The following is a 12,676-nucleotide window of genomic DNA, read 5'->3' as shown; positions in this document are numbered from 1 at the left end:
AGGAAAAAAAAATTATGAACTCCATGATGTAGGAATTGAACTATATCTGCACTGTGTAATCACTTCAGTTTTTCAATTTTTTTAGAAACATGTTTTGAACATTTGCTTTCCAATGCACTTCACTATTTTTGGTGTCTTTTAATTTCATTAGTTGAGATACTCCGGGCGATTTTTTTAAGAAAAAATTGCAATTTGAATTTACTTTTAGTATAATAGGTACTATATATGTTCTTCAATTCATGGCAATGCATGGTGCAGAGTAATACATTGTATTATTTATGGCAATGACACTTCTTATTCAATGTGAATTGCTGGTTGAATTTTACATCATTGTCATTTTTTTTTTGTTTTGCTTGATGCAACACAAGAGTTGTATGCAAACACTGTTATAATTCTAAGGGAAATTTCATGTATCCCCTCTAAAGTTTTAATATTATGTATTTCCCAGTCCAAAATTAGAAATTACATATTTATCTTTTAAAATAGTAAGAACTCACATATTTGTCAAATATAACTCTATAATATATAAAATATATTAAAAAACACTAAAATAGTAATATTTAAAAATCTAAAGTTCACTTATGTTTTATTATATCCTTTCCTTCCTCTCTTTCTTTCCTTTTGATATCAGATGCGAGTTTTAAGATAATTTGTTAAAAATAAACAAGTAAAAAGTTATTGTCTTTTATTTATGTACTCCACCGTTTTTTTAATTTTGTAGTTCTTAATTATTGACGTCGCAAGTTTATGACTCCAGAGTATTTTTCTTGCACACTAAAAAAAATACTTCTCTTCCATTATGTTTCCTGTTTATTAGCTGATTTTAGGCAATAGATCTCTGTCTTGAATCAAGATTGTGTGTTAATTATTTTAGTTCTAGATTTACCAAGTGTAATTATAAGAGCTAACCAGTATAATCTAAATCAACTTTTGTTCTTTTTGAACTTTGGGATAAACCAAATTACTTGCTCAATATTCTTTTGAAAAAAAAAAATGAGCAATTCAAGTTAGTGTAAGCTTATTACATATGTTACTCAGATACTTCAATATAGGCTCCGTACCCGTATCGGATACGTACCAGACACGGACACGTGCCCGATACAGCTACGATACGTATCGGCTTACGTGGTGTATCCTTAATCCCTTGATACGGTCTTGTCACTTCTGGATATGGCCAGGATACGTGCACTGGGTTTGGATACGTCTGGATATGGATACCTGCAGTCCAAACCAGCGACTAACAGGGTGTAGACCGCACATAGAGTGTGTCTGGATACCTGCAGTCCACCATAAATCAGCGCACAGGATATAGACTGCGCATGGACCACGCCAAAAAATGCTTTTTTTTTATTGCGCCCGAGGAGATTCAAACTCTAGAGCTGCACTCTAGTGGCATACAGTACAATCATTGCACTACATCAACTTTGATGTTTGATTCTAGTAGCTACTATATTTAATGTATATCTAAAATTTTTATATCTAATTTATATAATACAAGTGTTGAATTAATAATATAATTAAATTAATAAAAATAGTACAATATAATAAGCGTATCGTATCCTTGATTTTTGAGAATTACTATATCGCCGTATCTGTATTGTATCCGATACAATCCCTGTATCCGTATCCATGCAACATAGCTTATTACACTTTTTTCTCGCTGATTTGTGATGGGTGTTTTTTTTTTTTTTTCAAATTTTCTCTTTCGATTTGAAATGGGATTTTATTTAACTGTTTGAAACCGGTTTTCATGATCAAAGCTATTAAATATAACATATATTTGACAGATGATAATTTCTGTTCAATAAATTATTAAAATTACAACTTAATATTTTAAAAATTACTCCACTGATAGCACCTTGAATAAGCATGACAATTTTTTAACTACATATAAAATTATATTTAAAATATTGATGAATAGATAGGTTTAAATTAAAATACCAAAGTATCAACTTATTTAGAAAAAAAGTTCATATTTTTTGTAAAATTTTAACAATAATTATGTTTTACCTCATTTCCAATAATTATGTTTTAAAATATGAAGTTTTTTGTTTGGCTGGCCTTAAAAGGACGAAGTATGAAAAAATAAATATAACCTAAAAATTAGAGATGATTAATTGAGGTGTTCTTTATCTTGACCGTGCACCGCATATTCGATCATTGTTCATCTCTTTCTGCGTTGCTCACATATTCGGTTTTTTGGGCAAAATAGTAATTATTTTAAGAGGGATCCACTTACATTTTTTTTAGTGATACTGTATTACACCCTATATTTTCAAAGTCTAAATAGTCAATTCAAATCATTTAATATGATTGTAGATCAAATTTTACATTTTTTTTAATTTGTTTACTATTTAATTAAGTATTTTATAAAGATGTTGTTTTTGCACCATTGAATTTTTATACCCATTTTAATAAAGAGTAACAATAAAAAAACAAGAAAATATAAAATTTGGTATGCAAGAACATTTTGATTTATCCATCATGTTGAACGGTTTGGATCAACTGTTTGGACTTTGAAAATATAGAGTGTAATCCGCTGTCACCAAAAAAGAGTGTAAGTGGATCCCTCTTATTTTAATTCAAGGGACTAGATTCTCAATTTCGTCATGCTAAGTGCATCTTCATCTCTGGAACTTTATGAATTTCTAATAAACGTGGTGATTTCAATTTCAATTTCTAAGATGTACCTTAGTTTCTTATTAAGAAACTGTTTCTAAATGCCATGTTGGTTAAATGATTCGCTCAAATTACTTCTTCCGATCCTTTTAATTTATTGCTGATGTGAATTAATAGAAACTCGAAAATTAATTTCAGAAATATAAATATTTAGAAATTTTAGAGGCTTTATTTTCTAATAATTGATTAACAGTAATTTAGAAATCCATAAAATTTTAGAGATAGAAATGCTGTAACTACTAATTAGAAATCCATAAAATTTTAGAGATAGAAATGCTGTAACTACTAATTAGAAATCCATAAAATTTTAGAGATAGAAATGCTGTAATTTTAGAGATAGAAATCCTAATTTAAAGAAGCTTTCTTTAGTTCACTATGACTGTCCTATTGAGTAGTTGTGGCAAACAAGGCAACCTAGATTTTCGTATGGTATTATGATCATTCCATGTGTTACTTAAAACCAATTAATGAGTGGGAGTTTGTTAACTATTTTCAAAGAAGTAGCAGATTACATTTGTTAAATTGAATTGGAATATTCTCCTATTTTTCTCAATGAAAAATCACAAGAAAAATCTTGATTGCAAATCTTTACTTAAAAAAGTTATTAACTTTTGTTTTCTATTTTGTAAATAACAAGTGTCTGCTCTTTCTTTATTTTATTTACTATTTTTTGTTTAATAGTTAATCTATAATATTAGGAATAACATTTCGTCTATCTTTTACTAGGTTCCATGCAAGAGGAGTAGACAAAAAAAAGTTGCACAGTTAAGTGTGACCAGCTTGAGACTGTCGAGCTCAAATTCTCTATGGAGGAAAAAACATTTTATCGGGCAGTCAAGTGTTTGCAAGAAGCTGTTAGTAAATTACGCAATTGTCGCATCATCATGACCAATGATGCATGCTTTTATTATGGGTACTAAACTTTTCGGTATCTGTTATGGTGCTCTCTTACTTTGGTTCTTGTGCTAGATTATAACTGAAGAGTACCTTCAAGTCTTTTCCTGCCATAGTTATTTTAGTTTTAATTACTTGATATTATGTGTAATTTAGATAGGTAGTGCTATTATGTTTTGTACTGGAACTATTGGTAATGAATTCTAGTGTAGAACTAATATGCTTTACTTTCTTTTTGTCTCTATGCATTTGACTCTGGCAGACTGACCCTTTGTTATGTTGTCCCTTTTATACATCACAGTTCTCACAATTGACCAAAGTGACCCTGACAAGCCAGAGTGCTCTTCCACTAACTGTAACTCCAGTTACAAGAGTGAAAATCCAATGAATCAATACTGTATTTTTTCCCAATTTCTTTTACCTGATTATTTACTTAACCAGCTGGCTTAACTCTGAGCTTTGATGCTTTGGAAGCGCTCACTTCTTCCACTAACTGCAATTCTTTCATTTGCAAATTGACGAGTACCAGGAATTTATATTATTTATATAATAGTTTTTTGCTGATTTTTGAAAATGTGTGAAATAGCTTTGCAGTGGCAGTAGAGATTAATTCTTCATTGGACTGAAAGATAATAAACAGTTATAACAATCATAATCATGGAAGAAAAATAAACACTTCAATAGAGGAATCAAACAAAAGAAAGGAAAGAAAACCCGTTGATCAGAATCTGGCAAGTGAGCTTGTTTCGATTAGTGGGCCGTATCGTTTAGATATTCATTACAGGCAAATATAGCATGGAGATCAAGACTAAAAAAGAACAGGAATAAAGATTGATAAACAAACCGAATTTTCATTTCTTCAATCAGTTGTCTTAACAACAAGAATGAGACACTTTTCGTGAGGATAAAAAATTGACTTTTTGCGACGGACTACTCTCATTTTTCAGCTTTTTCTTTTTACGACGATACTTTTTGCGACGAACGGTCATCGTAAATGCGTTTTTTCCCTCGCAAAAAGTGTATACTTTGTTGTAGTAGCTTACATACAACGTGTTAATTGTAACTAATTCAAGAACTGCAAACTTAATACAGTGGCATGGGTCCTCCTCTGTCTACAATGAGATGCATGTTCAATTTTCGAAAATAACATCTAAAAGATGCTGGGGTGTACCATCAATAAAAAAAATAATATATTGTAACTAAAGCTGTTTACATATGACATTATTTAAAGGGAAGTTCATAATTGTCTCCACAGTAAAATTCCCCAAACGTCCGAGCACCATAACTAACTGGGGGACGCTGAACTCCAGTATTGAAATTTTTTCTAAAAGTATTAATATTGTTATTTTCAACTATTTAACCATAGACACAAATATTTATACTTATAAGGTGAACAATAGTTACATAAATAATTGTCCTCGTCAACCAATTCCTTGAAACGTCCCTGCACCATTACTACATGGGGACCACTCTGTAACACCACGTAATGGAAATACTATATAAAGGTACGATGAAAATAATTTGGATATCATTCTTCTTTCCTATATAATTGCGATTGTTAGTTATATTTGTATACGCATACTAATGTATTGCCATAGAAATTTTTATTATATACATAATATAATCAATTTGGTATTATTGAAATAAGGAATTTTATAATATAAAAGATAGCTAGACCAGTTGTACGTTAATAAATTAAAGTGAGTAGACTTATACAGAAATGTAAAGATTAGTTGTAGAAACATTCGTATCTTGGCAGTGGATAAATATTTTATATGTTAACATAAGGAACCGGCAGCCCAAGAATTTGAAGTGTGGGTTTCAAACTAGTATGATACCTCCTCATAAATAACTTTCCAAAAAATAATTAATTGGCACTTGACGCCTTGAATTCTTAAGTTACAATTAGAACGGCGCAGCATGATACAATTAGAACGGCACACCTTGAATTCGTAAGTTATTTTCATTTTTATTCGGCACCTTTAATTTGACTTGTAACCGATCAGATTGGAAGGCAATTGTGATAATTAATTTTCCTAGTCAGTATCTCTATCGTCACCTAGTTCTTCACATAAGTTATAAACAAGAAAAAAAAAAGAGATCTCTAGGTTTTCTTTTATATTCCTCTTTCACTCACAACTCCCAAAGAAAAACTCAAGCCAAGCTGTTCAAATATTAAGGTACCCAAATTTTATGTTTAATTTATTGTTAGTAAGTAGATTAAATAATTTATGATTTTAATTTAATTGATAAGATTTCTGAAAATTACATATAATTGTTTTGTTGTTTTATCGTTAGATTTTTCAAATTTTATAAACTTGTTCAATTAGTTAAAGTAACTTTCTAATAACAGTTTAATTGATTATCGACTAGTTCTTTGGTAATATTATAAATTGAATTAACGTTTGTATAAATTTTTAGATTCACCAATAAATTTTCAGAAACTTAATTTATTTTGATGAAGATCAATTCTTATATTTTATTTACTTAATTTAAGTAAACTGTTGGATGCTTCATAAGTCTGATCGGTAGATAAATTGAGTTGTTTTATTGTCAAAGTTCCTTTCAATTTTACGTAATAAAACCTTATTATTTTATTAGATGGAATGATAATTAGTATATTATATTGATAGTCAAAGGTGGTCAAAAGTTCCGATGGTTCAGAATTTCCTAAACAAACCGAATTGCATCAAACTTTATAAAGTTATTTTATTGGATTGTAATTTTTCGCCGATAACCCTAGATATTATTCGCCGATAACCCTAGAACTAATTTTATTACAAACAATTATTTTGATTTACATCTACTATTTTAATTGATAGAGATTTACTCACCGATAACCCTATAATTATTTCTATTTATTTACAAAAGAACTATAGTCTAAAACTTATGATCAATATAAACTTTTTTTTTAGTTTCTTGAGAAATAAATTGTATGTATACCATCATACAAACATTATGGTCAAAACAAATTAATTTATGCGTGATCTTAGAGTAAAATAATATTGTATTTATATTTGGGTTTAAATACAAATATGTCCTATTGACATTTTCTATTCGTTCAAAATAAACTTTAATATATACTATGGGAGGCCCAATCCGTGCAAACCAACAATCTTCAATTTTTAATAAATTAATATTTCTTTGACTTGTGTGTTGTTTGTTTTCCTCTGTTGCATTCGGATTGGAATTGGATTATTTTATACTACTTATATATAAATATACATGTCTCAGTTAGATAGACATATTGTGTCTCTTATGTCTCTTCTGTTTTCATTCGGTTTGAATTTGAGTAATTTATACTATATATATATATATATAATTAGTTTGATAATAGTCAGATAGTCAGTTTGGAATTTGATTATGTTATTAAATTCGTTTATATAAGTCGATTAGATGGTAATAAAAATATATGGTTCGTGTTGCATGGTTTAGGTCTGAGTTCAGAAGTAAAGAGTGATAAAGAAGCGGTAGCAAACTACACCACAATAACAGGTACGGGTTTCCTGGACATTGTCAAATTGTTACTTATCGTTTTGTTTGCATTTATTTATTTATAGAATTATGCATGTTGAATCGAACGATCCTTTTTGCTTTGTTTAGAATACTAGGATTTGATTATTCGTTTGATCAACGGATTTATAGGACGTGATGTGTTGAGTATGACTCGTGTGTGATTAATGAAACGAATATGAAATGTAATGGATAAATTAAAGGAAAGGAGCCAATATGCGTTGAACGCATGTTGGAATGTATACATTGGGTCTGGTGTTCGACTGGACCCCTCGTTAACGTGGCGTTAGTTGAACTTTCCGTCACGGGTCAATATCTTACGGTGGTTCGAGTCCCCGTTGAGTGAGACAGTTGAACTAGTGGTGGTTCGAGTCCCCCTAGTGAGACGCCAATATCTGGGGTGGTTCGAGTCCCCTTGGTGAGGCAAAGAAGATCTAGCGGTGGTTCGAGTCCCCGGCTAGTGACACGGCTAAGATCTAGTGGAGTTTGAGTCCCCCTGGTGAGGCAATTAAAAACATGAAAGATAACTAAAGAAATGTATTTGTGCTTTTGTGTGTATGTGTGTGTTTTAAATATGCATTAGTAAGATTACATGTGAGGATACAATTTTAATATCTAGTTTGTATTAATAAGTTAATTTGATAAATTCCGGGACTGGAACTAAATTCCGTACTGAGAGACTGTTCGATCTCTCACCCGTTTCCACTTTTACGTGGGTTCCAGGAAATGATGAGGCCGACATGGAGCACAAATAGGAGGAACGTGGATCTGGAGATCAACGAGCAGATGGCTCAAGTATCTTTTCATTTTCTTTTTAGTTAAATTTTAATTTTCTCGTTAAAAGTGGATACATTGACTGACATGACAATTATCGGTTTGTTTGTCATGTTTGTCTTGATCTCATGTTGAATGTGTGTAATCTACTCAAACTATTTGTGATGTTAGAAGACTCGTTTGATTATTAAATATTGCATGAGTATTTATTATTGATAATGTATGTGATGTGCACACGCCTTACGTGTAAATACGTGGCGGGTTGTCTCGGGGTGTGACACACTCAAACTACATGGGGACTCATTATATTTCTTTATACTAGAAGACACAAGTCTAAATAGTAAAATGAGTAAGTCTTAATCTACAGACAGCAAGTCTTAATAGCCGATTTTTTTTAAAATACCCAAAAAAAAATATTAAAAATAACCAGGGTCTGCCCAAATTTATAAAAATGCTCAAACCGCCTATTTTTTCGGCAGTCCAGAATTTTTATTCCGAACGCCTATTTTATCGGCGGTCCGAGAATTTTTTTTTTTTTTTTTTTGCAAATCAATTTTTTTTATATATTCAGGTTTTTTCTGACTTTGCACCTCTGGTTTTCTTAGCAAAACAGCTCCAAAAATCATGAAAATTTACCGACATATAGTCTCGATATCCTAAAACAGCACTGCCAAGGTTCATGCAGAATCTTTCAATAGAACGTGAGATATAAGCTCGCAAAAATAGCCCCAACCGATGAATATTTCATCCGGGGTCCAACTTTGCACCTCTGGTTTCCTTAGTAAAACAGCTCTAAAAATCATAAAAATTTACGGACATATAGTCTCAACATCCTAGAACAGCACTACCAAGTTTCATGCAGAATATCTGAACAGAACATGAGATCTAAGCTCGCAAAAATAGCCCCAACCGATGAATGTTTCATCTAGGGTCCAACTTTGAACCTTTGGTTTCCTTAGCAAAACATCTCCCAAAATCATGAAAATTTACCGACATATAGTCTCGACATTCTAAAATAGCACTGCCAAGTTTCATGCAGAATCTCCGAACAAAACGTGAGATATAAGCTCACAAAAATAGCCCCAACCGATGAATGTTTCAAGTGTTTAACTTTTGTTATTTTTATTAGTGTTTTTTTGTTCTTATTTTTGTTGTTGTTATTTTATTTAGTGTTTTATTTTAGTGTTATTTTTGTAGTGTTTTTTGTTCTTAATTTTTTAGTGTTTTTCTGTTGTATAAATACTACCATAAAACTCAGCTCAACTCAAAACTAAACCTAAAACATAATAAAACATAAATCATAATAAGCTAACCAGCGTACATACAACATAATAAAACATAAAACACTATAGAAAAATATAAAAATATATAACTATAAAAAAACTCTCTATCAATGATACCGCGAATCGGAATATCAGTCAGCTGGTCTACCTCTGTTCTCTCTGCTGAAAACCCGATGCCAGTTATTCCACTGTACTTCTCCTTCCTGCGCCACGCGAGCTGGTGTGATCTCCACCTCAAGCTTAGCCTCTCTGCTCATCGTGAGTGTTGTACCCCATGGATCCTCAGCGTTGTGGGTACCTGGCGAGGGGGTATGAAACAATGATAAGTCAGGCTGAGTCCCGCTACCAGAGGCCTCCCAATCGTGAGCCCTCTCTGGATACGGCTGACGTGGTGGCGGAGAGACAACTGTATCCCACTGATCCCCGCCAACTAGATCTGCAAGGCTGAAAGACAAGCTCTCATCATGCATAGGGCGGTGTTGGCATGCAGGCAGGACCCTGTAAGGATACCAATAATTCAATAAATTTTAACACTACAAATGTACCGAAGGAGGAAATTTTAACTAACTTGACATAAAATAAAGAATGTCATACCTGGGGAAGACACGAACGTCCATACTCGTCAAAATAGGCGTGCCAACTGGACATGCTCAGAACCCAACAATGGAAGTCCCACTCTGGTTGCTCTGCGGGCTCTGGTGGCAACTCAGTAGCCATAACAGGTGGCGCACCGAGCTCATCCCTCTATACTTTGTGCCAATCGATGTTCTCTCTGGCATCTCTGAGCAACATGATTAGCTTGGCCTCGTGGCCGTGGCTCTCAATGCAAGGCGCAAAGTAGTTCAACATTGTGTGTCCAAAAGCCCTGAAGCCACGCTTTCCAATACAAACTATTGAATGCGCTGCACCTTTAACCGCTAGTAGCAGCTACAAAAAAAAACCCATGTTAGACAACAAAAAAAAACATTAGTGAAAAAGGTTAAAAAGGTGGCCAAAATGAGTTGTTTTAGGTTCATTACTTACATCGCGAGCAGCTTTCCTACCAGTCGGAGTATAACCATCATCTTCAAAGATCTTTGCGCGAAGATAATTGTCGTAATCTCCCTCAAGATACACGGATGCCATGCCGACCCGCAGGTATCAAGCCTGATATCGCAGTAGGGGAGGCCCCTGCAACTGCATTTCATTAACCCCCAACATCCGCCATAAGTTCTAACTCATGCTCATTGCTTTGTCGTAGTGCTGCAGGTAATATGTACTCCAATCTCTATTGTTATGATTATCGTGGGTCATCCTGTAATTAATATGTTAGATTAAATTTAAAGGCAACAACTAATATTAAGTACAAAACGCAAGAAAATGCAAGACTTGTACGTACCCGTGTAGTCCCATGATGGCTGATCTCGGGATGTCTGGATCTGCGGGGATGAGTGGAGGAAGTCCAAACTGACGGAGCACTCGGTCTGGACAGCGGTGCTCGACTATCCAGAAGCAAACCAGCGAACCCCTGTAAAGCCACATCTCCTCATCATCTAATACAATCTGCGGCAGCCTCCTCTCATCGTGTAACTCAGCGTACGGAGTCCAACTCACCTGCGTGTCACCCAGACTCTACAACTGACCTCGGACCAGCCTGATGCCTATTGACTTTTCGTGAGGCGCGTCCACGTAGCGGTGATCTCCGACTCATTCGGCACGAGAACAGCCACTGGTATACGTGACCATGACCAATGCTGCAGTAGAAGTGTCGGCCCGTAAATCTGCTTACTTTTAGGCTGTATTTTGAAGAATATTAGCCGTCAGAAAAAAGTTAAATAATTAAAATAAGAATACAATTGCATGACAAGTTAAATAATTAAAATAACACATCAATAACATACTTACCTTGCAAGCACGGCACAAGTTGGAGTAAAGATGTGCTAGGTCAGCCCCACCCCAGTTGTACCTTCTTGACAACCCAAGGTCTCGCAACAGCTCCAGATACATAATCGGGATGGAATCACCGCTCGAATCAGTGAACATGACAGAACCAAATAGGTCCATCACGAAAGCCCGTGTGTATCTGTAATGTTGAAATTACGGAGCACCTCATTTTTTAGTATGAAATAAAGTACAAAATAAATATATATAATGGTTTATATGAGTACCTCTCAATGTCCTGCTTCGTGGATCACCAATGCAAACCTCGATTGGTGAACAGAGCTCGGAGTGCCGTCTTCTTCAAATGAAACCTCGACTTTCCGCCATTATCGCGTATATTACCGCCATTACCGCCATTATCACATGAAACCTCAATTGGCGAACTGGCTCTGCTCCCAACAGTTCTACGAGGTTGGCATTAATCGTGTTCTCATCAGTGGAGTCAGATATGCCACCGACGGGCACGCCCTGGATGGGGAAACCCCAAAGGACACTCACATCCTAGAGAGTCACTGTCATCTCTCCAAACGGAAAGTGGAACATGTGCGTCTCGGAGTGCCATCGCTCCACTAGTCCCTAGATGAGGGATGCATTAGTAGCCTTGCTCTCCGTCTCCAAAATATCGACCAAATGGTACAACCCCAGATTTCGTAGATACAAGTCCATCAGAGAGTAGTACTGCATGCCATAAGACCGATTCTTGCATTCTAGAGGGTCCTGACTCTGCGTTTAGAAAAAAGGAGACAACATAAAAACCTGAAAGTACGAGAACTCGAAAAAATTTAAACTTAAAAAAATGCAAGAAAAAAGTAATCACGTACCTCTCGGGATGCCAGTGAGACTCGATGCTCACTGTGAGGTATCCATAATAATGTACTGAAATGCTCTGTGTTGTCCACGGGAATGGGCTCATCAATAGGGTCGGGTGGTGGTGGTCTCCTAGGCCGTCCCCTAGCCATCCTACGTTTGGAAAAAAAATACAACTAAATTCGGTACTTTAATTAATTAACCCTAATTACCACTAATTAACACTAATTACGATCAAATTTTGGACTAAATAATCCAAAATAAAATTAAAACTAACTTTAGCCCCTCAATTATCACTAATTACAAATATTTTGGTACCTACATTGACACTAATTACCACTAAATTCGGTACCGTAATTAATTAGTCCTAATTATAACTAATTAACACTAATTACGATTAAATTTTAGACTAAATAATCCAAAATAAAATTAAAACTAACTTTGGCCCCTCAATTATCACTACTTACAATTAATTTGGTACCTACATTAATACTAATTACCACTAAATTCGGTACTTTAATTAATTAACCCTAATTACCACTAATTAACACTAATTACGATCAAATTTTGGATTAAATAATCCAAAATAAAATTAAAACTAACTTTGGTACCATAATTATCACTAATTACAAATATTTTGGTACCTACATTGACACTAATTACCACTAAATTGGTACCGTAATTAATTAATCCTAATTACAACTAATTAGCACTAACTCAACTAACTAAAAAAAAAATAACACTAATTTTGATACCTTACTAACATAATTGGACTAATCTACAATTTTTTTACACTACAAATGAAA

This window comes from Carex rostrata, chromosome 1 (genome assembly GCF_964058835.1).
Source record: "Carex rostrata chromosome 1, lpCarRost1.2, whole genome shotgun sequence".
In the NCBI taxonomy this organism is placed as follows: Eukaryota; Viridiplantae; Streptophyta; class Magnoliopsida; order Poales; family Cyperaceae; genus Carex; species Carex rostrata.
This window is presented reverse-complemented; position numbering follows the sequence as displayed.